The sequence below is a fragment of the Pelodiscus sinensis genome, chromosome 3 (assembly GCF_049634645.1).
Source record: "Pelodiscus sinensis isolate JC-2024 chromosome 3, ASM4963464v1, whole genome shotgun sequence".
Classification (NCBI taxonomy): domain Eukaryota; kingdom Metazoa; phylum Chordata; order Testudines; family Trionychidae; genus Pelodiscus; species Pelodiscus sinensis.
In genome coordinates this window covers 104,677,253-104,703,942 of record NC_134713.1, presented here as the reverse complement: position 1 = coordinate 104,703,942, position 26,690 = coordinate 104,677,253, and the positions used below count along the sequence as shown (strand labels likewise).

General features: G+C 48.3%; 1 long non-coding RNA gene across 1 annotated transcript; it reads right to left on the bottom strand.

Annotated features, from left to right (window-relative positions):
- Nucleotides 1–844: 844 nt before the first annotated feature.
- Nucleotides 845–23,947, bottom strand: LOC142827908 (uncharacterized). Its single transcript, XR_012902711.1, has 5 exons — nucleotides 23,860–23,947; nucleotides 18,438–18,516; nucleotides 5,213–5,322; nucleotides 4,597–4,690; nucleotides 845–3,543 (listed from the first exon to the last, which is right to left on the bottom strand). It is a non-coding gene; the product is annotated as an uncharacterized LOC142827908 (long non-coding RNA).
- Between the last annotated feature and the right edge of the window lie 2,743 nt (nucleotides 23,948–26,690).

The following is a 26,690-nucleotide window of genomic DNA, read 5'->3' as shown; positions in this document are numbered from 1 at the left end:
ACAGCATTGCTACCACTGAGGCCCCAGCACCATTTCGCCCCCCTCCAGTGTCCCATAGTCTGTATTGCTGTCTGAACCCCTAACAGCATTTTGCCCCCTCGTGGGTATTCGGATGCTTTGCTGGCTCTCATCACCTAACACCGTTGCACCCATTATGCTGTATTGCGGTTTCAGGTTCCAGCACTATTGTGCCCCCTTGTGCGCACTAGGCTTTATTGCTCCGTGAGAGTCCCCAAAAACCATCATGCCCGTGAAGCAGTAATGCTGACTGAGCCCCCAACACTATTACGGAAATGCGTGCCCATTAGTCTGTACTGCTGTCTCTAAGCCCCCAACACCAGTGCGTCCCCTTTTGCCCATAAGCCTGTATCGCCATCGGGTCCCCGAGTGCTCCTTAGGTTGTATTGCCGTGTCAGCCTCCAATACCTTTGTGCCTAGTCGGCTGTATTGCTATCTGAGCCCCTTACACCATTAGCCTGTATTGCTGTCAGCACGCAACACCATTAGGTCCCCTAGCGCTCATGAGCCTGTATTGCTGACTCTGAGCCTGTTCTAGACCGGGCCAGATCCTCAGGGCTCCTTACAGTCCCTGGCTGGAGACCCTTCCCAAATAGGCCACAAACCCTTGAACACCCAGCGCTTCAGCTGCCAATCCCACCAGCGGGAAGCCTCATGAGAAAAACGGCTCATGCACTCCAGCTCTCTCTATGCCACAATCAGCCCCAGGCTTAACACCCAGGTGAGGGATTATAGAACCCCTTTTTCCTGTCCCAAAGAACCAGCCACAAATTCCCAGTCAGTTGCTCTTTGGATCTTGTCCACAAGATCACGCTGAGCCAATCCTTTAGAATCTAAAAGTTTATTATTAAAAGAAAAAAGCATGAGTGCAAGGTTGTTAAGGAGGATACATTACATGCGCCGAATCACTGAGTTCTCGGTGCAGGCTCTTTGTAACATCTCTGCTAACTGCTATCTTAAAAGTCTCCGGTGTACATCCTATGGGTGAAAGATTCTTCCCGGTTCAGTATTCCTCACAAGGCTGCATCGGAGATCGGGGCGGAATTCAAGGGAAGATGGAGCGTGCCTTTTATATCCATCCCTGGTGTCTTCAAAGCTGGAGCAGGTCACATGGCTCAGTGACCTATCCTTGTGTTCCAAGTCAGCAGTCATGCTATTGGCTGGTTTGCAGGTCCCAGACACATTCTTCACGCGTGTATTGGCCTCTCTGAGAGCCTTGCTAATTAGCATGGTTACTGACTGAACTTTCCTGGGCCTTTGATCTGTCTCAGACAATCTTCCAGTAGAAGCACAGAATACATATTTAAAATTCCACATACAGATATCATACAAGTAAATGAACATACAGAATTAATAGAACATAAACTTTAATTTGACACCTCATTGGGCCCCCTTTGTACAGGCTTTGGGGGCAAACACGTCCCGTCCCGTCCGTCTCCCCCCCCCCCCCCATGGATGCAGCAGTGACCTGTCTGATCCCCTTAAAATCCAGTAACATGACAGCCTCAACACCCTTGCACCCCTGTGTGTCTATTAGGCTGTATTGCTTCCTGCCACAAGGCTTAGTCAGGGTGCCTGCGGCTTTAAGCGGGGCCAGGAGACAGGAACTATAGCATCCTGATTAATTTGAACTGCTAAAAACAACACTGCAGCCCCAGGAACAGCCAAGCCACCACCTGAGCTCCGGACTTGGCATACAGGGCAGTTTCCCATCATGCGGCCCTGCCCCAGCTTCAGCACTTCTCCAAGGCTGGAGCTGGTGCCAGAGCCCCATGGTGGCTGCCTAGCTGCACACAGGTCAGGCCGCATGGACCCCACGCCGCTGGGAAAGCTCCAACGGAGAAGGCAAGTGTATCCCACACAGGAGCCCATAGCAGGAAGCTGCTGGGCAGAGGAGCAAGGTCAGGATGGCGGCAGGGCTCAGATGGGGGTGGTGTTGGCGAAATGGTGTAGGGTTGCCAGGTGTCTGGTATTGAACCTGACCACCTGGTATTTTCACCCGTCTGGCAAAAAAATCAGACAACACCGGACTTAGGTATTTTAAAATACCTAAAGTGTCTGGTATTTTCTGGCCAGGAGACAAAAACCCCAGGGGCTTACCTGGTTCCACAGGGGAGCTGTCCTGTCCCAGCACAGGAAGACAAGCAACCTGTTAGGGCCAAAAAGCCTCAAAAGCATTTCTTAAAGGGGCCATACTTTTTTAATATTTTTTTTTTTTAATTTAACTCTTGGTGTCCTTTTTCTTGCTCAACAACTTTAGCCCCCTCTCCCCCCCCCCCCCCCCCCCCCCCATTTTTAACTATCCCTTGTTGGAGTATTCCTGCTTATATAACAATTTAAAATATATACTAAGATATACATTAATGAGGAGGGTGGCACAGGTCTGAACAAGCACATGTGACCTCAATATTGGCACACAAGACAAAACTCACTCTGCTCAGGGATGGAAAAATCTTGGTGGGAACATGACTTCTTCTTCCCCCCCCCCCCCAGCCAGCCACACACCCTAGCTGCAAGCAATTGTAGGAAAGACTTGCAAAACCTTATGAGACTTGCACATTGTCACAGGGGTTATTGGAACCTGCCTTAGACCTCTCATGATGCAGTTTACTCCCACCCCGATATCAATGGCAAACAAGCAATACTTTTTGACCATGTTTTTCAAAAGTCTGCCTTAGGCTGGGGCTAGTGGAAGTTGTGGGGCCCTGCTAGTGTCTAAGATGGGATCAAAAATGAGGGGGGCTCCGTGTGCTGCCAGAGCAAGGTCTGGCGGGGGGGAGGGGGCGCGAGCCAGGAACATAGAATGCGGGCAGGAGAGAGGGTTCAGGAGCAGGCTGGGGGGGGGGGGGGGAAGGTGTGGGGTCTGGGCGTGAGAGGGTGCTAGAGTGTGGTGGTGCAGGGTTATGGGCAGGAAGAAGGGTGCAGGAGCGGGATGGGGCTGCAGAATCTGGAAATAGGGACCGTTGCAGGAGTGTGGAGGGTCTGGGCAGGAGTTGGAGTGTACATATGGAGTCTGGGCAGGAAGGAGGGTGCAGGAGTGTGGGATCTGGGCTCGAGGGCACCTTTCCGGCACAGCTCAAGTAGATGTAGCTACTTGTTAGGAATAAGGTCTCAACACTCTGGATGTGGTGAAAACAAGTCGGAGGATTTATTACACACAGCACTGGTCGAGCGAGAACCAGGGGTTAAGCTGGAACACACTGGTTAAGCAAAACATTACAATACATTATATCGGGGAGGAGGGTGCGCGGCGGACGGAGGGCAAGCAATTCCATAGGTTCTAGCAGCAAGACCAAATGAGCACATAAGCCAATCTACTATGAAGGTTACACAGCAACTCCGCCCATCGCCAATTAAACTTCTTATCAGTAATACAGGTAGTTATTCCTAACAAGCTAAGTAAACCAAACAAAAAAAGCCAGACAATTCAATGGCAACTTTTGTCTAAAAAAGTTATGATGCGTATACAGGAGGACGATGCCGCCTCAAGCTGGCGTGATGATCCTTGGGTCCTGGGCCCATTATCTAGGATTAAAGGAAAACAGTAAGAACATATCACACTCACTAACATTAACAAGGCTGGTGAGGGCCCTTGGATTGTGGTTGCCAGGGCGACCAGGGTCATGTATCTGCCTGTGCTGTGCAGGTCACAGGCACGGTGACAAAACCTGGGACAAATGTCCTTTGTCACACGGTGCACTGCGCTCTGCATCAATGCTAGCACTGCTAGTGAGGATGTACTGCACCGACACAGTGACTGGGTATGTCCACAGCCATTGAACTTAATTTTAGTGTAGACACCGCCTCAGAATGACACTAGCCTGAGAACCAGGCAAAGGGGAGAACTGAACCTTAAACTCTCAGTTTGGGGAGAGCACTGACCCCTGGCTTGTAAAGCCGATGGTGATACAGTCTTCGCTGCCCAGATTATGAATGCAAAACGGCCTAGGAACCAACTTTTCAGATGGGCCCCCACATGTGCAATTGGCAGGTGAACTCCTGTTTTCCATTGGGGTTTTGATGGGCAATAGGCATCTGGAGTGCTAGTGAGGTGATCTATCATCTGTGAGGAATCAGAAAGATAGGCTTGCGGGGAACATCTACTCTGAAAGCTCAGGCGCCAAGTCAACTTAGGTGCCTATAAGGTTCAGTGGCAGAGTAAAACTGGAATTTAGACACCTGAATTCAGATTCACACTTCAACTCCTGAGTTTGTGTCTAAGTACCTTTGTGAGTCAAGATGCTAAGTCCAGAACAGCTGTGTGTGTGTGTGTGTGTGTGTGTGTGTGTGTGTATGTGGAAACAGAACCAACAGCGAAATGTTAGATGGCAAGGCTTCCTACTGAAGAGGAAGGATCCCACAATGAAAAGAGAGAGGGAGAGGCCATATTCAAAAACGGGCACAAGGAGTAGGGGGACAGCTCCAGCTCCTGTTGGCATTAGGACACATTACAATCAATAGGGAAAAGAGGAGGTTATATCTTTTATCGGGGAACCGGGAGTAGCAGAAGGGGGCAGCTATATCTCCTAAAAAGCACTAATGGCAGAAGACGTACGCAGTGAATAGTGGGAGACTTACCATAATTCTTCTATTCCAGTCCTCAGCAATCAGGCGTCCATTTCAATATGGCATCCAGTTTCTGGAACTACGTTTCATTGAAGACGATCACAAACTAGAAAGAGTGCAGACAAACAACAAGGCAGAAAATCTATACAACAGTACCTATATGAAGACAGACTTAAAAAACTGGCCTTGCTTTCACGTGTTACACTGGGTATTCTGAAGGAACATACGGCCTTTGTCTCCTCCTCAGGCAACAAGCAAAAGCCAATGGCAACATTACTTAAGACCTATTACGGAATGCAAACGGTCACATTTGGGACTAGACTGCAGAGGATAAAGCGGTTCCTAAAATACTCAATGGGCGTGATGGACCAGGCCGGGTCTGGGCACTGCTGAGGGCATCCACTGAGGGCGAATTGCTCAAAACCCAGGGCGGCTCATTACAGCCCCAGACTGGAGACTATTTGCAAACAGGTCATATACCAGTCAGGCAGAGCACTTCAGCTGCCAATCCAACCACAGCAGGAAACCTCAAGAGCAAAACCCCTCTGACACCCCAACTCTCCGTGCGCCACAATCAGCCCCAAGTCTGCACACAGGTGAGGGGGTGATAGAACCAAATCTCACCTACCCCAAACAGGTCTTTCCAGTCCCAAAGAACCATCCACAAATCCCCGGTCAGTTTATACTTCGGATCTTACCCACAAGATCACGCTGAGCCAATCCTTCAGAATCTAAAACCTAAAGGTTTATTAATAAAAGAAAGAAAAGCACGAGAGTAAGGTGGTTAAGGAGAATACATTACATGCATTGAATCACCAAATTCTCAATGCAGGCTCCAGGCAGACATGTCACAAACTGCTATCTTAAAAGTCTCTGGTTTACATCCTATGTCAGGATGGGCCAACAAGTCTTCCAGTCTCGCTGTTCCTGGCAAGGCTGCATCTGGAATCAGTAGCAGATTTGAAGGCAAGATGCAGTCCACCTCATGGCGTTTTATATTCTCCCCTGGTATCTTCCAAGCTGGAGCAGGTGACATGGCCAAGTGACCTATCCCTTAGTCTCATGTCACAAGCTATGATATTGGCTGGCTTGACGGTCCCAGACACATTCTGCAAGTGTGTATTGGGCACCTTGAGAGCCATTGCTAATTACCAGAGTCATTGACTGGACATCCCTCCCTATAAAAAGGCACTTCAGGCCAGTATCAGCACAAAGTCCATATCCATAATTCAACATATAGACATCATAAAAGTACATGAACCACACACACAGAATCATTAGAACATAAGCTTTCATTTCACACCTCACATCGGCTCCTACGTACACAACCCCCTGTGGACGCAGCAGTTATCTGGCTGCTCCCTTTAAAATCTAGTAATGGGGCACTGGGCTGAAAACATGTGCTAAGAACTTAACCCTTAGGAGACTGAGGAGAAGGAAGGGCACCTGACACACTATCATGACCCATTAGAGTAGGGAGAAAAGGAAGGAAGAAAAGTACAGGGGAAAAGAGCACGAGAGACCAAAAAAAAAAAAAAACCCTTCAAAAATGGCATGATGGTGCTACCCTGCTGCCTACTAAGCAGACCTCTATGCCGGGCACTAGGGGCCAGAGTGGAAGGAGAGAGGGAACGGGCACCTAGGTAAGAAAAGTACTAAAAGGAGTGCGTGCTATCCTGCCCTGGTGGCAACTGGGGGAAAGGGGACACGGGAGAAGGGGGGCGCTATACCTTAGAATGGCCACTAGGGCGCGGCAGAAGCGAGTGGGGGGGGAAGGGCCAGCGAGGCCCGGTGGTTCGCCTCCCAAACAGCGGGGACAGGCGAGGAGCCAGGAGGGATGGACGGGTGAGGTCAACGGTCTAAAGGGCCATAGCGGGAGGAGAGCAGGAAAGGGGCCGCTGCCCAGCCTAAGGGGCAGCAGAGGGCAACCCAACGGCCACACCTGTACAACGGGCACTAGGGGCCAAGGCGACAGGCAAGGCCCACGCGGGCAGCTATAATGCACACAGGGCCTGAGGGGAAAGCCAGGCAGCAGTACTGAAGAGGGAGAGAGTGTCTAAGGGGCAGCCCTACCGTATGAAAGGAGGAAGCATTAAGGAGACTCAGGAGAGGGAAGGGCACCGACACCGTACAGCACCCCTTAGGAGGAGCATGGATGCAGGGCAGCCAAGAGGAGGCCCGGGCCACGCCCAAGGAACAGCAGCTTGGAGCCGAGAAGGGAAGCGGGCAAAGGGGAGCCTGTACGGCGTAACGGGCACTCGGAGCAGCAGAGGACAGGGGCATGGGGAAGCCAAAAGGGGACTGGGTCCAGAAAAGGGACTAGAGGGCGCCAAGCGGCTCCCTAGTGGCCGTCAGGCAACACGGACACTGCCGCCGCCGCCGCCGCCTCTATTGCCCCGTCATGCAGCACACCTGGCCCCTAAACTCCCCTTTCGCCTTCTCTATCCCACACTGGGTCTCGTGCAGTAGAGCTGCCCTTTCCCCCCCCCCTCCCAGTCCGCGGCCCCTACTGCCCGTTGACTCTGAGGAGGGGAAAAAGGGCAGCTCTACCGCGTAAAGGCCACTGCAGGAGGCAGAAGGTCCCAGGGGAATTAGGGGCGGCCACGCTGAAGAAGGGGGCAATACAGACAGCCGGGACGAGCCGAGCGGGCAAGCAAGCGCCCGACCCGCATCACGGGTACCGGCCCCGGAGGGGGGGGGGGGGGGGGCGCGCAATAGGAAAAAGGGGAGGCCAAACTGCGGAATGGTCACCAGGGCTCAGCAGAGGACACTTCCTCGGCCTCACAAGACGCTAGGGAGAGCCGAGGCTCAAGGAGGGACGGGTGAGGTCCAGGGCCTAAAAGGCCATAGCGGGAGGAGAGGAGGTGTTTATGCGGCTAAGGGGGCAAAGAGGCCCACCTATATGCTGGGCACTTGGGGCCAGAGCGGAAGGAGAGAGTGCGAAGGGGCACCCGGGGCAGAAAAGGACTAAAAGGAGTGCGTGCTATGCTGCCCTGGTGGACACAGACGCTGAAAAGCAGGGACAGGGCAGCTCTAGGAGCTCGCGGGCACTGCAGACAGAAGAAGCGTGTCAAAGAGAAAAGGGCCGTCTCTTTTGCCTACTGTGAAAAGGATGTGTTGAAGCTTACTTGGAATATGTCAAATGAGCACTAGTTTAATTGTAACTGTCAAAGAGAGGCAGCATTGTGAGATACAGGAGATAAAAATGAAAACAAAATTTGATTAGATGACCAACAATAACCCCGCCGCTTTTAAACGAGTAAGTAACTCAGACAGCAGTATGCAACAAATGTGCTAATTACCTCAAAAGGAGCAGACGAAAGTTTTTGTAAAAGCAGAATAAGACAACAAAAATCTAATGTCAGCAATTGTCAAGCGAGTGGAGGAGTACTAAAAATACTAAAACAAGTTAGCTGAAACAGACTAAGAGTGGACGGGTTGCGAATCTAAAAAACTAAATTTAATCAACTAAAGCTCCCTCTTTGGCGCTGAATCTCGCTGCCGTACATAAGCTCCGAAAGGGGAACAAATAAACTCTAAAAAAAGAACGAACACCAGTCGTAAGTTGCAACAAAAAATCTAAGGAAAGAAAAAACAAAGAAAAGAATATCTCCTGAATCTAAGCAAAGCTTCTATCTTTCTTAACATAAAGATTATATATTTGTTAACTCCATAAATTGTTTAAAAGTAAATCAGGCGTGTATATCTGTAAGAGAAGTTAGTATTTCTTGGGGTTTTTTTTTTTTTTTTTTTTTTTTTTAACTGTACTATTTTTCTACTTTCTTTGTATATTATATGGTCTTAAAAAATCAAAAATAGTAAATTGATTTCAATAGAAAATTAATTATAAAGTAAATAGAAAAAATCTGTTTGACCCTAAAAAAAAAAAAAGTATTCCTCTGTCTGTAGTTTCAAATCCTTTAAAGAACCAAACCCAGTTACCAAAATGGCGTCACGAACAGGATTTGACAAGAGCAGAAGATGCCCTTTTGATAAGTTAAACAAAACAGAAGGTATAAAACCTCTCAACCACTAGTTCTATCGTAATAAAGATGAAAGGGAAGAAAAACATGCTCAAAATAAGAGCACTTCTAGCAATAGGGGAAAAAAATCATACCTATAACCCTACATGTAACATGTTCAAAGTTAAGATGTTTAATAGCTAATAATGATCTAGCAAAATAAAAGTTAAAAGATTGCAAAATACTATTACCAGACGTAACACAAAAAACCCCATCTAAAGAAACAAATTAGAAAAAACTGCAAAACATATTAGAAAGAACAGCCGATACGCGACAGATCCGTACCGAAATAGAAGTAGCCCAGAAATATTAAAATTGCCAAGTCAAACAACTAACAAGTACTAGAAGACCTTATAAAATATGCTAAAAAAAAGAAAAGAAAATATTTAACTGCCGACAAATGAGATCCAACTAAAGGGGTCCGTGTACTTTAGCACTAGTTGAAAAAAGCCAAAAACAGTTAACAGCAGCACAGAGAGCTGATCCTCACCAATTTAAATATATACAAGATCCAGGTCAGATAACAAGAAGACAAAGTAACACCACAAACAGTATAGCAAAGAGTAGAAGAGAACGAAAGAAACCAAAGCCTAAAATTGTAGCCAACAGCCCTAACAAAGACTAGTGTTTGGGGAATATTAGAAACTATAAATGATTTAAAAGTAGTACGCAAACATACCTCAGCACCAACATACGATCCCCCGAGAGACACGCGTAAAACGTGCGAAAATTTCCAAACCCCGAAGAAGGGGAAAGACCCAAACACAGAAGAAAAAGCCATATTTAGTTTTCTGTTAAGAAATAGATACAGTAAACCAGATTTTAACAAGATAACGCCCCAAGAACAGAAACAAGCAGCAATAGAAAAAAAAAGATAGCAGGAATAGACAAAAATTCTCTAAATCAAAAAACGAGTAGCAGAAGCCCCGAAACAATCCAAGAAAAAAAGATAATAGAATTTATATAAGTGCTGAAGTATTAAATTAGAACACCAAGAATTATGAACAATTTAAATAGTTATTAGATACAAAAGCCCAAATAACCATAATAAATGAAGCAAAAGTACCACATTAAAAAAGAAAACGTAAAATATGAACGTCAAGACTAAATGAAGATAAAATGTATCAACCAGAAGTAATAAAAGTAAAACAAAAACAGAATGTAACAAAAACCACAGTAGTACTAAAAGAAAAGAATATACTAAGCATAAATATAATAATACAGAATCCAACAATACGACAGAATTTAAAAACAGTATTATCAATACAAATATCCAATGAAAAATTACATGTCACAAAAGGTGAATAGTATACCAACAAAAGCAGAAAGAAAAGAACCCATTAATCAGTCATTAAAAGAGTTACTAATAAATTAAACAAGTATTACACACCCAATATAAAAGTCCAGCATAAAGAATACCAAAAAAAAAGAGAAAAGAGATTATAGAAAAATAAATGAAGCAATACAACCAGTTGCCTTTACCACCACCCCCCCTAAAACAAACCAACTATAGAACAATATTTAAAAGAAAAAGAAGAATTAAAATAAAGAGCACTAATAGATTTAAACGATATGTTTTATAGTATACCTATAAAAAAGAACCTTAAATTTTTCAATTAGAAGAAAATACTATAGGTGGAACGCATTACCCCCAAGGTTATAAAAATTCACCAGCACATTAGCAACAGATGCCATAAAGTATACCCTTAGTCAACAAAGTTAAGAACAAGATCCCCGAATAGTATACTATGTAGATGACCTTTTAAGAAGAGACAAGACACAAGAAGCTATAGAACACTTAACCACTCAAAGATAGCAAATAAACGAAAGAAAAGTAACTATAGCCCAAAGTAAATACTCCCTTCTAAGAATTCAAGTGATAGAAAATAAAACAATAAGTACAACTTACCCCAATGGTGTAAGTAAGTAGTTAAATAACCCTCCGAAAACCCACAAACAGCTACAAGAAGTTTTAAGCCTAGTAAATTATAATGAAGCAAGTATTCAACAGTTAAGACATAAAATAAAACCCTTATTGAAATTATTAAAAAGAAAGAAAGAAAGATTTAATTATCTACAATGAAAAAGCCCAAGCAGCCTTAATAGAATTAAACCAAAATTTGTAACACCCCACTCTATTAAAAAAGTAAGACCCTAAGAAACCCCCAAGAGAATTACAAATTAACTAGAATGAAGAGTGGGTAACACAAAGAGAAAAACAAGAAAAAGTAGATAAATTGATTTTGCAATTTAACAAACCCCCAAAACATTATAGTGAATATAGAAAACTATTATAAGTTTAATAAAATAAAAGATAAGTACTTTTTTAAATGACAAGTGTAAGTCTTACTTTACACACTCCAAAAGTGTCAGCTTTAGCATAGCTTACCATAAAAATAATACCACCAAACTTTGAAAGCCAGACAAATACTTAAGAAAAACTGTATTATAGCGAGCTAGTTAGTCAAATGTTAAACTAAGAAAAAATGTAATGCCCTAAAGCCCCAAAAGCTACACCAAGAATAACAGAAACACCCTAGATATTAACAGATAAAAGCATGAAAGGGGGAAAAACAAAAGCAAGATATTACTGTACCAAATGTGAAAACAAGTTCTTTATTGTGTTAAAAGAAAAGAAGCAGAAGTAGAAAAAGTTAGAATAAGATTACAACATACACAAGAAAGTCACCATAAAAATTAAGCATAGATAGTATGTATGGTATAAAAAGACTGTTAAAAAAGAACACAGACATTGAAACACATGCAGGGTGGAGAGAAATATAGACCATCATCAGAAATCACGTAAGTGGTACATCAGTAAAACATATCCCTAGCCATAAAGAAAGATACAACACTAACCACAAACAACTAGATCAAGAATTGCAAGAATTTAAAGTGTTAGTAGAAAAAAACAAAGAAAAAGAAGAAGTAAATCCATTCATAAAATACTTACATGAATACACAAGCCACTTTGAAGACACAAAAAGAAAGAGAATAGATAAAGCAATATACAGGAAGAGAATCAAGAATTAAAATAAAAGAACATGAAAAAATACATAAAAGCCTGTAAAATTTGTCACAATACTAAACGTATAAATCAGCTAAAATATGCCTAATAAAGCATATAACCCAGAATATCATAAACCAGGAAACCATTAGCAAACAGATTTATAATAAGACCATTACCGAGTGCTAAACAATACCCAAAGCGAGTAGTTGTGGTAGAGTTAAGAAATCAGAGTACTATAGTAATTCCTTTTTAAAAAACCAAAAGCAAAACACATACTAAAAGCCTTAGAAAAAATAATAGCAGCTTAAAGACGCCCACAAATAATACAATCAGATAGAAGCCCACCATTTAGAAGTAAAAAATTAGAACAATAGTCCATAGAAAAAGGCATAACATAGCATTTAAATTTCCCATACCATCCTCAATCCAACAAAGTAGCAGAAAAGAAAACTGATACCTTAAAACAGCAACTAAAAATAGCACCTTTAAAGGTTAACACCTAGTATTAGATACAGTTTTATTAAATGTAAATGAACATACAAGCCGACAGCCAGATATAAAACCCAAGCAGCAACCAAACTAAAAAAAGCCCTCCTATAAAGCAAAGAGAAAAAATATAGATTGTATAGCCAACGAAAAATAAAGAGAAAAGAGTAGCATTAGAAAGACCAAAAAAGTTACCATTCACCTATGTAATCACAACAAAAACAAGAAAAAGATTAGCACACCATAATTAGCTAAGTAGTAAAGAATGAAATTAACAGTTCCACAAGATTATATATTACAAGTTGTTCATCATCACTAAAAATCACGTTAACAGTGCAAGATAGACCAGCTTAAATAGTAAGTATGATCCATTACAACAAAACTAGACCCAAGTCAAAAACACCACCACCACCCAAACTAAATTAGCTAACAAACCAGCCCAGTGGCAAGTGTGTAAAATAAACTATACCACCCCCACTAGGAAAGAAGAAGTACAGGCAGTCCCCGGGTTACATGGATCCGACTTACATCGGATCCCTACTTACAAACGGGGTGAGGCAACCCCGCACTCGCTGCTTCCCCCCAGCGGACCAGGGAGACGCGGAGCGGCTTTTCTCAGCAGACACCTCAGCTTGAGAATAAAGGACTGAGGGAAGTGAGGTGTGGGAGAATAAAACTGAGCTCTGGAGAAATGTTTGGCTAGAGTTTCCCCCTACAGTATGTACCAGTTCCGACTTACATACAAATTCAACTTAAGAACAAACCTACAGTCCCCATCTTGTACGTAACCCGGGGACTGCCTGTAAATCAAACTCTAGTTATAATTCAACAAAATGATACCAGTTAGAATATGTCCCGCTTGTATAGTATTAAAGCTAACATGAACAATTAAGTAAACAAATCATATGAAAGCGCACACTCCCCCCTCTCCCCCCCATACAATGATAAGCATACAAGCCCCAAACCAAAGTTTATTTAGCTTTAGCATAACACCATTATATGGCGTATAGCTTAATATTAGCAACCCAACAGAAACACACAACCCATAGATCCAAACCACATTTGTTAACAATTCCACTATCTGGAACCACAGCCTTAGCTACATCAGATAGTAATGCAACCCTTCCAACATTAACAGTTGTAATACCCCCCTCAAATTTACAACCAACAAAAACAGGAAGAGTAATAATAAGATTGCAACCAGCATATAAAAAAGAAAGAAAGAATAGAACATAGTATAAATTGCACAACATGAAAGTCACGAAAAAAGAAAAGAAGATATATAAGCAACCAAAAAAATTATTAAAGCAATGGGAGGAGGATGTAAAACCAGATTTGTTAGCAATTAATTCATTAAGTAGAAAAATAATAGTCACCATGAAAAAGCTGAAACGGCAAAATTATTACATTAAGTAAATACAGCTGTAAACATATCTAATACAAATGCCGATAAAACAAGAATAAAGTAAAAATATATCTATGTATTTAAATAATCTAAATTGCATAAGTTTGTACAGTAGTAGTAGTAGTAGTAGTAGTTTTAGAAAAAAATTATTGCAAAAAATTAAGAAAGATGAGAGAGGGATAAGTAAAAAAGCACCATTCGTCAAAATACCAGATACAGCACAAATCAGTCATGAAATAACATCCCATAGAATTAATATAAGATAAGAAGCAATAATTATACCAACAAGAAAGATATAAAGAAACAAGTGAAGTATAAAGAAAAAGAATAGTTTCTACACCTAAGCATTAATGTAATAGTTCAGAAAAGTTCAAGATGTGTAAACCAGCATTGTTTAATAGACAAAAAGTTGTGTCCACATTAACGAGTAAAATTAATTAGTTACCAAATAAATGTAAAGAATACATAAGCTCTAACCAAACCCATTTAATTGTTTGTCACTGTAGTGACTCAATTTAGCAATTGTTAAGCAAAAAAATAATGCATAATAAATGTTATGTTATACCAGTTAAAATGAATGTCACCGTACCTTTTCGTAATGTAAACAAACTATAAAACTTAACACAAATGAGTTACAACTGCACTAAAAAAAGCAATAAGACTACTGAACAAAATATAGTGTCGTAGATCCGATTTTTAACAAAAGAAATGAAAGCCATAACAAAACAAACTTTCCAAGACACCCAAGTAATATTACCAGTAGAGCATTTCACAATACAAAAACTAAACTTACAAAAAATAGAAGTTATAAATCTAGACGTAAAGAAACGAAATTAGAACATTTTGTTAAAAGTTAGAAAATGTATTAAGCTAGCAATCAAGAATCAAACTGTAAAACACGTAAACGAATCACCCATAACAATAGTAAACGTATTACATAATTTAGATAAAACAATTAAGTATAAAAAGTACAAGACGACAAAAAGCAAGTGTTTAAAACTTTTTATCCATGTTGATATCAAAAAAAGAGTTTTAGATTATTTGTACAATAATAATATTAATAATTGTAATAAGAATATTCTATATGTGTAAAAAATTTTCCCAAAAACAAACTATAAAATTTATGAAAATAAAACAAATAGAAAACGAGCAAATAGCAAATCCACAAGCACAGAGGGAAATAAAGTTATTGTAATTAAAGTGTCTCATTTGACTCAAAAGGATGTGTTAAAGCCTACCCAGAATATGTCAAATGAGCACTAGTTTAATTGTAAGTGTCAAAGCAAGTCAGCATTCTGAGATACAGGAGATAAAAATGAAAACAAAATTTGATTAGATGACCAACAATAACCCCGCCGCTTTTAAAGAAGTAAATAACTCAGACAGAGGTATGCAACAAAAGTGCTAATTACCCCAAAAGGAGCAGACGAAAGTTTTTGTAAAACCAGAATAAGACAACAAAAATCTAATGTCAGCAATTGTCAAGCGAGTGGAGGAGTACCAAAATACCCAAACAAGATATATAAAGTTAGCTGAAACAGACCAAGAGTGGACGGGTTGCGAATCCAAAATCCTAAGTCTGATCAACCAAAGCTCCCTCCCCGGCGCTGAATCTCGCTGCCGTACATAAGCTCCGAAAGGGGAACAAATAAACTCCAAAAAAGAACGAACACCAGTGGTGAGTTCCAACGAAAAACACAAAGACAGAAAAAACATAAACAAAAGAATATCTCCTGAACCTAAGCAATGCTTCTATCTTTCTTAACATAAATATTATATATTTGTTAACTCCATAAATTGTTTAAAAGTAAATCAGGAGGGCATCTCTGGAAGAGAAGTTTTTATTTCTTGCTTTTTTTAAACTGTACTATTTTTTTTTACTTTTTCTTTGTATATTATATTGTCTTAAAAAAAATCAAGAATAGTAAATTGATTTAAATAGAAAAAATAAAAAAGTCTTTGTTTGACCCTAAAAAGAGTATTCCTCTGTCTGTAGTTTCAAATCCTTTAAAGAACCAAACCCAGTTACCAAAAGGCACCTTGACTAGGAGGAGACTAGGAGAAGGGGGAGCGCTATACCTTAGAATGGCCACTAGGGCGCGGCAGGAGTGGGCGGGGGGAAGGGCCAGAGAGGCCCGGCGGATCGCCTCCCAAACAGCGGGGGGACAGGCGAGGACCCAGGAGGGATGGACGAGTGAGGTCAACGGCCTAAAGGGCCATAGCGGGAGGAGAGCAGGAGAGGGGCAGCAGACGGCGACCAAACGGCCCACACCTGTACAAGGGGCACTAGAGACCAAGGCCCACTCGGGCAGCTATAATGCACACAGGGGAAAACGAGGCAGCAGTGCTGAAGAGGGAGAGAGCGTCTAAGGGGCAGCTCTACCGTATGAAAGGAGGAAGCATTAAGGAGACTCAGGAGAGGGAAGGGCACCGACACCGTACAGCAACCCCTTAGGAGGAGCATGGATGCAGGGCAGCCAAGAGGAGGCCCGGGCCCCGCCCAAGGAACACCAGCTTGGAGCCGAGACGGGAAGCGGGCAAAGGGGAGCCTGTACGGCGTAACGGGCACTCGGAGCAGCAGAGGACAGGGGCGTGGGGAAGCCCAAAAGGGGACTGGGACAAGAAAAGGGACGAAGGGGCGCCAAGCGGCTCCCTCTCTAGACTGCTGCGCCTAGTGGCCGTCAGGCAATATGGGACACTGCCGCCGCCTCTATTGCCCCGTCAGGCAGCACACCTGGCCCTTAAACTCCCCTTTCGCCTTCTCTATCCCACACTGGGTCTCGTGCAGTAGATCTGCCCTTTTTCCCCCCCCTCCCAGTCCGCTGCCCCTACTGCCCGTTGACTCTGAGGAGGGGAAAAAGGGCAGCTCTACCGTGTAAAACCCACTGCAGGAGGCAGAAGGTCCCAGGGGAATTAGGGGCGGCCATGCTGAAGAAGGGGCAATACAGACAGCCGGGACGAGCCAAACGGGCAAGCAAGCGTCCGACCCGCATCACGGGCACCGGCCCGGGGGAGGGAGGCGCGCAATAGGAAAAAGCGGGGGAGGTTAAACTGCAGAAAGGTCACCAGGGCTCAGCAGAGGACACTTCCTCGGCCTCACAAGATGCTAGGAAGAGCCGAGGCTCAAGGAGGCACCGGTGAGGTCCAGGGCGTAAAAGGACATAGCGGGAGGAGAGGAGGTGTTTGTGCGGCTAAGGGGGCAAGGAGGCCCACCTATGTGCTGGGCACTTGGGGCCAGAGCGGAAGGAGAGAGGGAAGGGGCAGAAAAGGACTAAAAGGAGTGCGTGCTACACGCTGCCCTGGTGGCCACAGACGCTGAAAATCAGGGACAGTGCAGCTCTAGGAGCTCGTGGGCACTGCAGACAGAAGAAGCGTGTCAAAGAGAAAAGGGCCGTCTCTTACCTACGCGGCACCTGACTAGGAGGAGACTAGGAGAAGGGGGAGCGCTATACCTTAGAATGGCCACTAGGGCGCGGCAGAAGCGAGTGGGGGGGGGAAGGGCCAGCGAGGCCCGGCGGATCGCCTCCCAAACAGCGGGGGGACAGGCGAGGACCCAGGAGGGATGGACGAGTGAGGTCAGCGGCCTAAAGGGCCATAGCGGGAGGAGAGCAGGAGAGGGGCAGCAGACGGCGACCAAACGGCCCACACCTGTACAAGGGGCACTAGAGACCAAGGCCCACTCGGGCAGCTATAATGCACACAGGGGAAAACGAGGCAGCAGTGCTGAAGAGGGAGAGAGCGTCTAAGGGGCAGCTCTACCGTATGAAAGGAGGAAGCATTAAGGAGACTCAGGAGAGGGAAGGGCACCGACACCGTACAGCAACCCCTTAGGAGGAGCATGGATGCAGGGCAGCCAAGAGGAGGCCCGGGCCCCGCCCAAGGAACACCAGCTTGGAGCCGAGACGGGAAGCGGGCAAAGGGGAGCCTGTACGGCGTAACGGGCACTCGGAGCAGCAGAGGACAGGGGCGTGGGGAAGCCCAAAAGGGGACTGGGACAAGAAAAGGGACGAAGGGGCGCCAAGCGGCTCCCTCTCTAGACTGCTGCGCCTAGTGGCCGTCAGGCAATATGGGACACTGCCGCCGCCTCTATTGCCCCGTCAGGCAGCACACCTGGCCCCTAAACTCCCCTTTCGCCTTCTCTATCCCACACTGGGTCTCGTGCAGTAGAGCTGCCCTTTCCCCCCCCCCTCCCAGTCCGCGGCCCCTACTGCCCGTTGACACTGAGGGGGGGAAAAAGGGCAGCTCTACTGCGTAAAACCCACTGCAGGAGGCAGAAGGTCCCAGGGGAATTAGGGGAGGCCATGCTGAAGAAAGGGCAATACAGACAGCCGCGACGAGCCAAACAGGCAAGCAAGCGCCCGACAGGCGAGGACCCAGGAGGGATTTATGGGTGAGTTCAATGGCCTAAAAGGTCATAGCGGGAATCTAAATGGAAGGTATGCGCCCTAGCTCAGATCAAAGTATAGAAGGTGAGAAGGGGGTATTGGCTCCATTGAGGGGTATGAGGGATTAGCCGAGAGGGAAAGGATCATCTGCCTAACATTGAATACGGAACACACCAGGGAGAGAAAAGGAGGGAAAGGGTAGCAAATCTGAGTACAAGTAATGGGGACTAGGAGGTTTCAAGAGAAAAGTGGGTAAGGGATCTTTATTCTTCCTAAGGGGAGCAAACAGCAGAGGACCGTCAATCAAATAAGCGGCAGCTACACTGAGGAAGAGCGTGAGGACCAACAAAAACACATAATGGGAAAGAAGCCGTTATATTCCACAATGGAAAATAGGGTAAGAGAATCAAAGGAGAGGAAAGGGTGCGTATATTGTCAGCCACAGAAGCTATAGGTAGCAGATGCTTTCATGTTCAAGGGGCATTTATACCTGCTAAAGAGCACACATGGAAGGAATGGTAACACTAGGGAAAGGGAAGCCTTACCGTAATTCTTTTGTTCTCATCCACAGCGCTTGTGTGCCAATTCCATCATCAGGCATCATGTTGACCAATTAGAGGAAGTCTGATGAAGGAAAAAAACTAGCTTAAAACAGACAAAATCACTATAAGGCTGTGGTCACCAACAGGTCGATCGTGATCGACTGGTCAATCGTGAGGCCACGACCAGTCGATAGCGAGGCATCCTGTCCGCCCCGCCCCCATTTCCCTCCCACCCCCGAGAAGCCCCACTACCTACCTAAAGTGAAAATGGAGGTAGTGTAGGCTTCCCAGGGATGGACAGAAGTCCTGCAGCTTAGCACCACTTCCAGCGATTCCCGAAGTAGCGCTAGCTGCTCTGCCGGGTGTACTGCGGGAGGGAGCATTGGCTCCCTGCACCACACAGGAGGGGTGAGTCAGCCCCGGGGCAGGCACGCACTGGGTTTCCCTGCACGGGCGGGCGGGGGGGGGGGGGGAGAAGAGAGGAGTTCAGCCCCGGGGCAGGCACACGCTGCTTTCCCTCTGGGGTGGAATCCTGAGAGGAGGCAGAAGCAGGGGACTCTCTGCCTCCACTGGCACCCCGCTCCCCAGCCACAGAATTCTGTTCCCACTCCCCTGTTCCCAGCTACAGAAATCTGTCTCTATTCCTGTCCCCACTGACACCCTGTCCCCAGCTGCAGAAACCTTTCCCCACTGGCACTCTGTCCCCTGCTGCAGAACCCTGTCCTCTTCCCTGCCCCCCGCCGCAGAACTCTGTCCCCACAAAATGTATAATTATAAATGCTTCATTTTAGATTTAAATAGCATGAATAAAAAACATTTATTTCATAACTATAAACACATGATTTTAATTTTAAACATCGCATAATTTAAAAATAAACTGTTTATCAGAGTCTGTAAGTAAGGGCTGGGGATAGCAAGTGATGGACAGGAGGGGAATAGAGAGGGCGGGGCTTCAAAGAAGGGGCAGGCTGGTAGATCTTCGCCTGTTTGGAGATTTAAAAAGCGATCTCGGGTGTAAAAAGGTTGGAGACCACTGCTATAAGGTATATGGGCAAGGGGACACTAAGCACAATTACACTAGGCACAAGCGGTAAAATTAAAAGCGTCAGCTACACTGCGCAATAAGCACTTGGGCTAAGATGGTAGAAAAAGCTTAAAGAGCACCACTGAGGGCAGAAAAGAAGGGGAAGGAACAAGCGTGCCTATCCTGCATAACCGACACAATGGGGAGCAGAGCCCCAGAAGGCTATTCTTCACATTGGCCACTGGGGGGAAGCAGCAGGAGACGGAGGTGGACCGCTTATACAGTCTAAGCAATACGAGAGGCAGCAGAGAATTCAAAGCAGGAATAAAGTGGTGGCTGAACTAAACCAAGTCTCCTGAACACAACAGAGGAGGCATAGAAAGGGGGGGGGGGAGGAGGAGAAGAAGACACACGTAACTTTTGAAGCACAGGAGAGGAGGCCTAGATTACCTAACATGCAGTAGGCAGATGGAGAGTGAAATGGTGGGAGAGAGGGAAAGGCGGCCACCCCGGTTAATAGCCAGCACAGAGCGTAGATACTTCTATACCACAAAACAACACTACAGGTAGACTGAGGAAGGGGGAGGTAACGCACAATGGGGAGGAGAGAAGGGGAACGAAAGCAGTCCAAGTACAACGGGCACTAGGACAACAGGGAGAGGAGGAGGAAAGGGAGAAGAGGGCCAAAAGGCGGGAAAGGCAGATCGAAAGGCTAAGAGGCACAACTCAGGGCAGAAAACAGGGGCGCCTAGCCTCCATAACCAACCCTCACAAATGGCAAAAGAGGGAGGGAAGACATGTTCTACCTCCCAACGGCCACTAGGGGGCAGCACAGGGGCTGAGGGCCATTGTTCCTTCCCCCCACGCCCTCCTTTTACAACCTAATGGACGCTAGGGGCAGCAGAGTGCTCAAGAGGGCAAAGAGCCCTCCTTACTACATTACCCCTTCTAGTGTGTCTGTGCAGGGACCCGCCCCTCACCCCCGTTTACCCTCTCCACGCCATAGGGGGCGTCCTTATGCAGTAAAGCTGCCCTGTCCCCTCCTCAGAGTCAACGGGCTGTAGGGGCAGCGGACTGAGGAGGCGAGAAGGAGGCAAAACCCACATTTTAACGCCCACCAGGGCACGCAGAGGATGAAAGGGGACCGAGGGAGGATAGGCTCAATAATGAAGAACAAGCGGGAAAAGGACGCCCTTATTTCATAGCCGCTACCGGGGGCAAGAAAGGGGCAGCTCTCTTGCAAAAAGGGCAGGAAGGACAGCAGACAGTGAAAGGGGAGCAGAGGCAACTATAGCCCACAAGGGCCATTAAAAACTGAGAGGAGACAGGGGCTCAAACTACCTCAACACCACGACTAAGTACAGCTGAAAGCAAAGTGGAGAAAAGGACGGTTATGCGCCTCATGGACGCCCCCCGAGGCAGGAGTGGAAGGAAGGGTGGCTATCCTGAGGAACAGGCTTTAGGGGCACCAGATGGCAAAATGGAAGGCTTTACTACACAATGGGCAGTAGGGGCAAATGACTGAAGACAAAGGGGCACTTATAAAGCTAATGGGGAAACAAACACAGCAGAGGTGAAAGGGGGGAAGAGAGCTGTTATTGTTTACACAGGGCACTAGGGTGGAAGAGAGCCAAGAGCGGAAGGGAGAAGGAGGAGCAGGTAGATTGCACAAAGCACACAAAGGGGAAGGAGAGCTTCTATAGGGAGGAAGCGGCAGCTAAACTGAACAAGGTCTCCTGGATACAACAGATGAGGCATAGAGGTAAAGGGGGGGGAGGAGGAGAGAGACACATTTCTAACGTAAGAGGCACAGGAGAGCAGACAGTCAAGGAGAAAAGGTTAGGTTGCCTAACACGCACTAGGCAGAGGCAGAGTGTGAAATAGCGGGGCGGGGAGGAGGAAAAAAGAGTAGGCCACCCCGGTTAATAGTCAGCTCCGAGCAAAAGCACTTGTATACCACACAACAGCAATAGAGGGAGCAAATTGAGGAGGGTGGCCGTAACACGCACAATGGGGAGCAGAGAGGGAGAAGGGGAAAAAGAAGGCAGTTCAAGTACAACGGGCACTAGGACAACAGGGAAAGGTCGAGGAAAGGGGCAAGAGGGTCAAAAGGCGGGAAAGGCAGATCGAAAGGCTAAGAGGCACAACTCAGGGCAGAAAACAGGGGCGGCCTAGCCTCCATAACCAACCCTCACTCAGGGCAAAAGAGGGAAGGAAGACATGTTATACCTCCCAACGGCCACTAGGGGACAGCACAGGGGGTGAGGCCCATTGTCCCGTTTCCCCCCCCTTTACAAGCTAATGGACGCTAGGGGCAGCAGAGAGTTCAAGAGGGCAAAGAGCCCTCCTACTACATTACCGCTCCTAGTGTCCACTGTGCAGAGACCCGCCCCTCACCCCCGTTTACCCTCTCCACGCCATAGGGGGCGTCGTTATGCAGTAAAGCTGCCCTGTCCCCTCCTCAGAGTCAACGGGCTGTAGGGGCAGCGGACTGAGGAGGCGAGAAGGAGGCAAAACCCACATTTTAACGCCCACCAGGGCACGCAGAGGATGAAAGGGGACCGAGGGAGGATAGGCTCAATAATGAAGAACAAGCGGGAAAAGGACGCCCTTATTTCATAGCCGCTACGGGGGGGGCAAGAAAGGGGCAGCTCTCTTGCAAAAAGGGCAGGAAGGACAGCAGACAGTGAAAGGGGAGCAGAGGCAACTATAGCCCACAAGGGCCATTAAAAACTGAGAGGAGACAGGGGCTCAAACTACCTCAACACCACGACTAAGTACAGCTGAAAGGAAAGTGGAGAAAAGGACGGTAATGCGCCTCATGGACGCCCCCCGAGGCAGGAGTGGGAGGAAGGGTGGCTATCCCGAGGAACAGGCTTTAGGGGCACCAGATGGAGAAATGGAAGGCTTTGCTACACAATGGGCAGTAGGGGCAAATGACTGAAGACAAAGGGGCACTTATAAAGCTAATGGGGAAACGAAGCCAGCAGAGGTGAAAGGGGGGAAAAAGAGCTGTTATAGTTTTCACAGGGCACTAGGGTGGAAGAGAGCCAAGAGCGGAAGGGAGAAGGAGGAGCAGGTAGATTGCACAAAGGGACAGGAGAGCTTCCATAGGCAGGAAGCGGCAGCTAAACTGAACAAAGTCTCCTGAATACAACAGATGAGGCATAGAGATAAAGGCGAGAGGATGAGGAGAGACATACACTTCTAATATACCAGGCACAGGTCAGCAAGCAGAGAGTCAAGGAGAAAATGTTAGGTTGCCTAACACACACTAGACAGAGGCAGAGAGTGATATTGTGGGGCAGGAAGGAGGAAAAAAGAGGTGGCCACCCTGGTTAATAGTCAGCACAGAGCGAAAGAGGGGAAGTCTCCCGTAGTGCACGTTGCTGCTCCTAGTGCCCCCTAAGCACAGCAACCACCCCTTAAACTAAAGTCCAGAGCTTCCTAGCTGTAATGTAGTACAGTTGCAAAGTCCCCGCTCCACTCCCGCCAGTCAATGAGCGCCGGACCTAGCACCCTGAGGGGAGAGAGAGAGAGAGAGAGCAGTACCGTGAAGAGCAACGTACATAGGATCCGCCCTCACCTCCGACCCTTGCGCTCAGGAGGCCCCGCAGCCCCCGGGGAAAGGCGGCCCGACGCCGCGGGCCCGGCCGCCCCGCAGCCCCCGGGGAAAGGCGGCCCGACGCCGCGGGCCCGGCCGCCCCGCAGCCCCCGGGGAAAGGCGGCCCGACGCCGCGGGCCCGGCCGCCCCGCAGCCCCCGGGGAAAGGCGGCCGGACGCCGCGGGCCCGGCCGCCCCGCAGCCCCCGGGGAAAAGCGGCCGGACGCCGCGGGCCCGGCCGCCCCGCAGCCCCCGGGGAAAAGCGGCCGGACGCCGCGGGCCCGGCCGCCCCGCAGCCCCCGGGGAAAAGCGGCCGGACGCCGCGGGCCCGGCCGCCCCGCAGCCCCCGGGGAAAAGCGGCCGGACGCCGCGGGCCCGGCCGCCCCGCAGCCCCCGGGGAAAAGCGGCCGGACGCCGCGGGCCCGGCCGCCCCGCAGCCCCCGGGGAAAAGCGGCCGGACGCCGCGGGCCCGGCCGCCCCGCAGCCCCCGGGGAAAAGCGGCCGGACGCCGCGGGCCCGGCCGCCCCGCAGCCCCCGGGGAAAAGCGGCCGGACGCCGCGGGCCCGGCCGCCCCGCAGCCCCCGGGGAAAAGCGGCCGGACGCCGCGGGCCCGGCCGCCCCGCAGCCCCCGGGGAAAAGCGGCCGGACGCCGCGGGCCCGGCCGCCCCCATGTGGGACGGCACCCAAGGCAGAGTCAGGCCCCAGGCGCACGGGTTTTTAGGCCGAGCGGGTGAGGGATGCAGGGCAGGGTCCCAGCCGAAGGGGAGACTCCAGGCCCAACGGGAGGGGAATACTCACGAAGCAGCGGAACGAAAACGGCAGCGCTCAAGTCTCATCACAGACGCCAGCCTCACCTTCGGAGTCCCCACCGGCAAATAGCGCTCACTTCTGCTGCAGCTCCTTTTATATGTCCCGGCGAGGCTCTGATTGGCTGCTTTCAGACGCCTCTCTTTGATTGGCTCCTTTGCTCGCGCCTCTCTCGGTCACGTGAAGGTCTCGTGCTCTAGCCACGCCTTCCTCTGCAGGGAAGAGCCAGTTCTCGCGTATCAAAGCGCAGGAGTCCTTTCAACTTGACTTTTTGTCCTCAGACACTGGTGTGAATCTGAACTAGCTCCTCTGATTTGGAGCAGTTACATCGGTGTCACTGAAAGCCGTTTGTCCCTGGGTTTTTTTATGGTCATTTAGCTAAGGGATTTAGCCAAGGGTGGAATTTCGGGCGGGCGGGCGGGCGGGACGGACGCAGGTTGCTTTTCCTCCCGTGCCCAGACGCTAAGGGAGCGAGGGGATAGCACTTGCGTTCCTTGCTTACGTTCCCCTCGCTCCCGTAGCGTGCGGGTACGGGATGAAGAGCAAGCCGCCTCCCGGAGCGCACGGCTGCTGCCTCCCCTACCCGCCCAAAATTCCGCCCTTGGTCACACACGGCCAGGCGGCATTAAATACAGCAGAAAACTACCGGTGCAAGGCCTGCCATTGAGCCCTAGTGCCAGGACATGGCATGGCATGCCACCGGGCTTCTCTTCCACAAACTCCCTCGCCAACGGCCACAGCCTTGGCCCTCAAATGTCAGAGTGTTTCAGAGCCACGGACCGTTCCGCCTCCATTTCACACTCCTGCCGCTCGTTCCCTTAGTGCTAGCTGTATAGACACCTCTTAACCCATTTTCACCTCTCTACACCCCTTAGCAAAATGCAGGACAATGTAGCACTTTAAAGACTATCAAGATGGTTTATGAGGTGATGAGCTTTCGTGGGCCAGACCTCTGAGGAAGTGGGTCTGGCCCGCGAAAGCTCATCATCTAATAAACCATCTTGTTAGTCTTTAAAGTGCTACATTGTCCTGCGTTTTGCTTCAGCTACCCCAGACTAACACGGCTACATTTCTATCACTATTCTACACCCCTTAGTGAGTGTCGGGCAGCCTGGATTGCTGTCTCTGAGCCCCCAACACCATTGCGCCCTCTTGTGCCCATGAGGCTGTATTGGTCTTTCTCGGCGCGCAACACGATTGCGCCCCCTAGTGCCTGTTAGTCTGTATTGCTGTCTCTGAGCCACTAAGACAATTCCGCCCCCTTGTGCCCTTTAGACTGTATTGCTGTCCCTCAGCCCGCAACGCCAATCCGCCCCCTAGTGCCTATTAGTCTGGATTGCTATCACTGAGCCCCCAGCACCATTTCGCCCCCCCCTACCCGTTAGTCTGTATTGCTGTCTCTGAGCACCTAAGGCAATTGCGCCCCCTTGTGGCCATTATCCTGTATTGCTGTCTCTGAGCACCTAAGGCAATTGCGCCCCCTTGTGGCCATTATCCTGTATTGCTGTCTCTGAGCACCTAAGGCAATTGCGCCCCCTTGTGGCCATTATCCTGTATTGCTGTCTCTGCGCACCTAAGGCAATTGCGCCCCCTTGTGGCCATTAGCCTGTATTGCTGTCCCTCGGCCCGCAACGCCAACGCGCCCCCTAGTGCCTATTAGTCTGTATTGCTGTCTCTGAGCACCTAAGACAATTGCGCCCCCTTGTGCCCATTATCCTGTATTGCTGTCTCTGAGCACCTAAGGCAATTGCGCCCCCTTGTGGCCATTATCCTGTATTGCTGTCTCTGCGCACCTAAGGCAATTGCGCCCCCTTGTGGCCGTTATCCTGTATTGCTGTCTCTGAGCACCTAAGGCAATTGCGCCCCCTTGTGGCCATTAGCCTGTATTGCTGTCCCTCGGCCCGCAACGCCAACGCGACCCCTTGTGGCCGTTATCCTGTATTGCTGTCTCTGAGCACCTAAGGCAATTGCGCCCCCTTGTGGCCATTATCCTGTATTGCTGTCTCTGAGCACCTAAGTCAATTGCGCCCCCTTGTGGCCGTTAGCCTGTATTGCTGTCCCTCGGCCCGCAACGCCAACGCGCCCCCTAGTGCCCATTATCCTGTATTGCTGTCTCTGAGCACCTAAGGCAATTGCGCCCCCTTGTGGCCATTATCCTGTATTGCTGTCTCTGAGCACCTAAGGCAATTGCGCCCCCTTGTGGCCATTATCCTGTATTGCTGTCTCTGGGCACCTAAGGCAATTGCGCCCCCTTGTGGCCATTATCCTGTATTGCTGTCTCTGCGCACCTAAGGCAATTGCGCCCCCTTGTGGCCATTATCCTGTATTGCTGTCTCTGCGCACCTAAGGCAATTGCGTCCCCTTGTGGCCGTTAGCCTGTATTGCTGTCTCTGCGCACCTAAGGCAATTGCGTCCCCTTGTGGCCGTTAGCCTGTATTGCTGTCCCTCGGTCCGGAACTCTATCGCGCCCCCTAGTGCCTATTAGTCTGTATTGCTGACTCTGCGCACCTTAGACAATTGCGCCCCCTTGTGGCCATTAGCCTGTATTGCTGTCTCTGAGCACCTAAGGCAATTGCGCCCCCTTGTGGCCATTATCCTGTATTGCTGTCTCTGCGCACCTAAGGCAATTGCGTCCCCTTGTGGCCGTTAGCCTGTATTGCTGTCCCTCGGTCCGGAACTCCATCGCGCCCCCTCGTGCCTATTAGTCTGTATTGCTGTCTCTGAGCACCTAAGGCAATTGCGCCCTCTTGTGGCCATTATCCTGTATTGCTGTCTCTGAGCACCTAAGGCAATTGCGCCCTCTTGTGGCCATTATCCTGTAT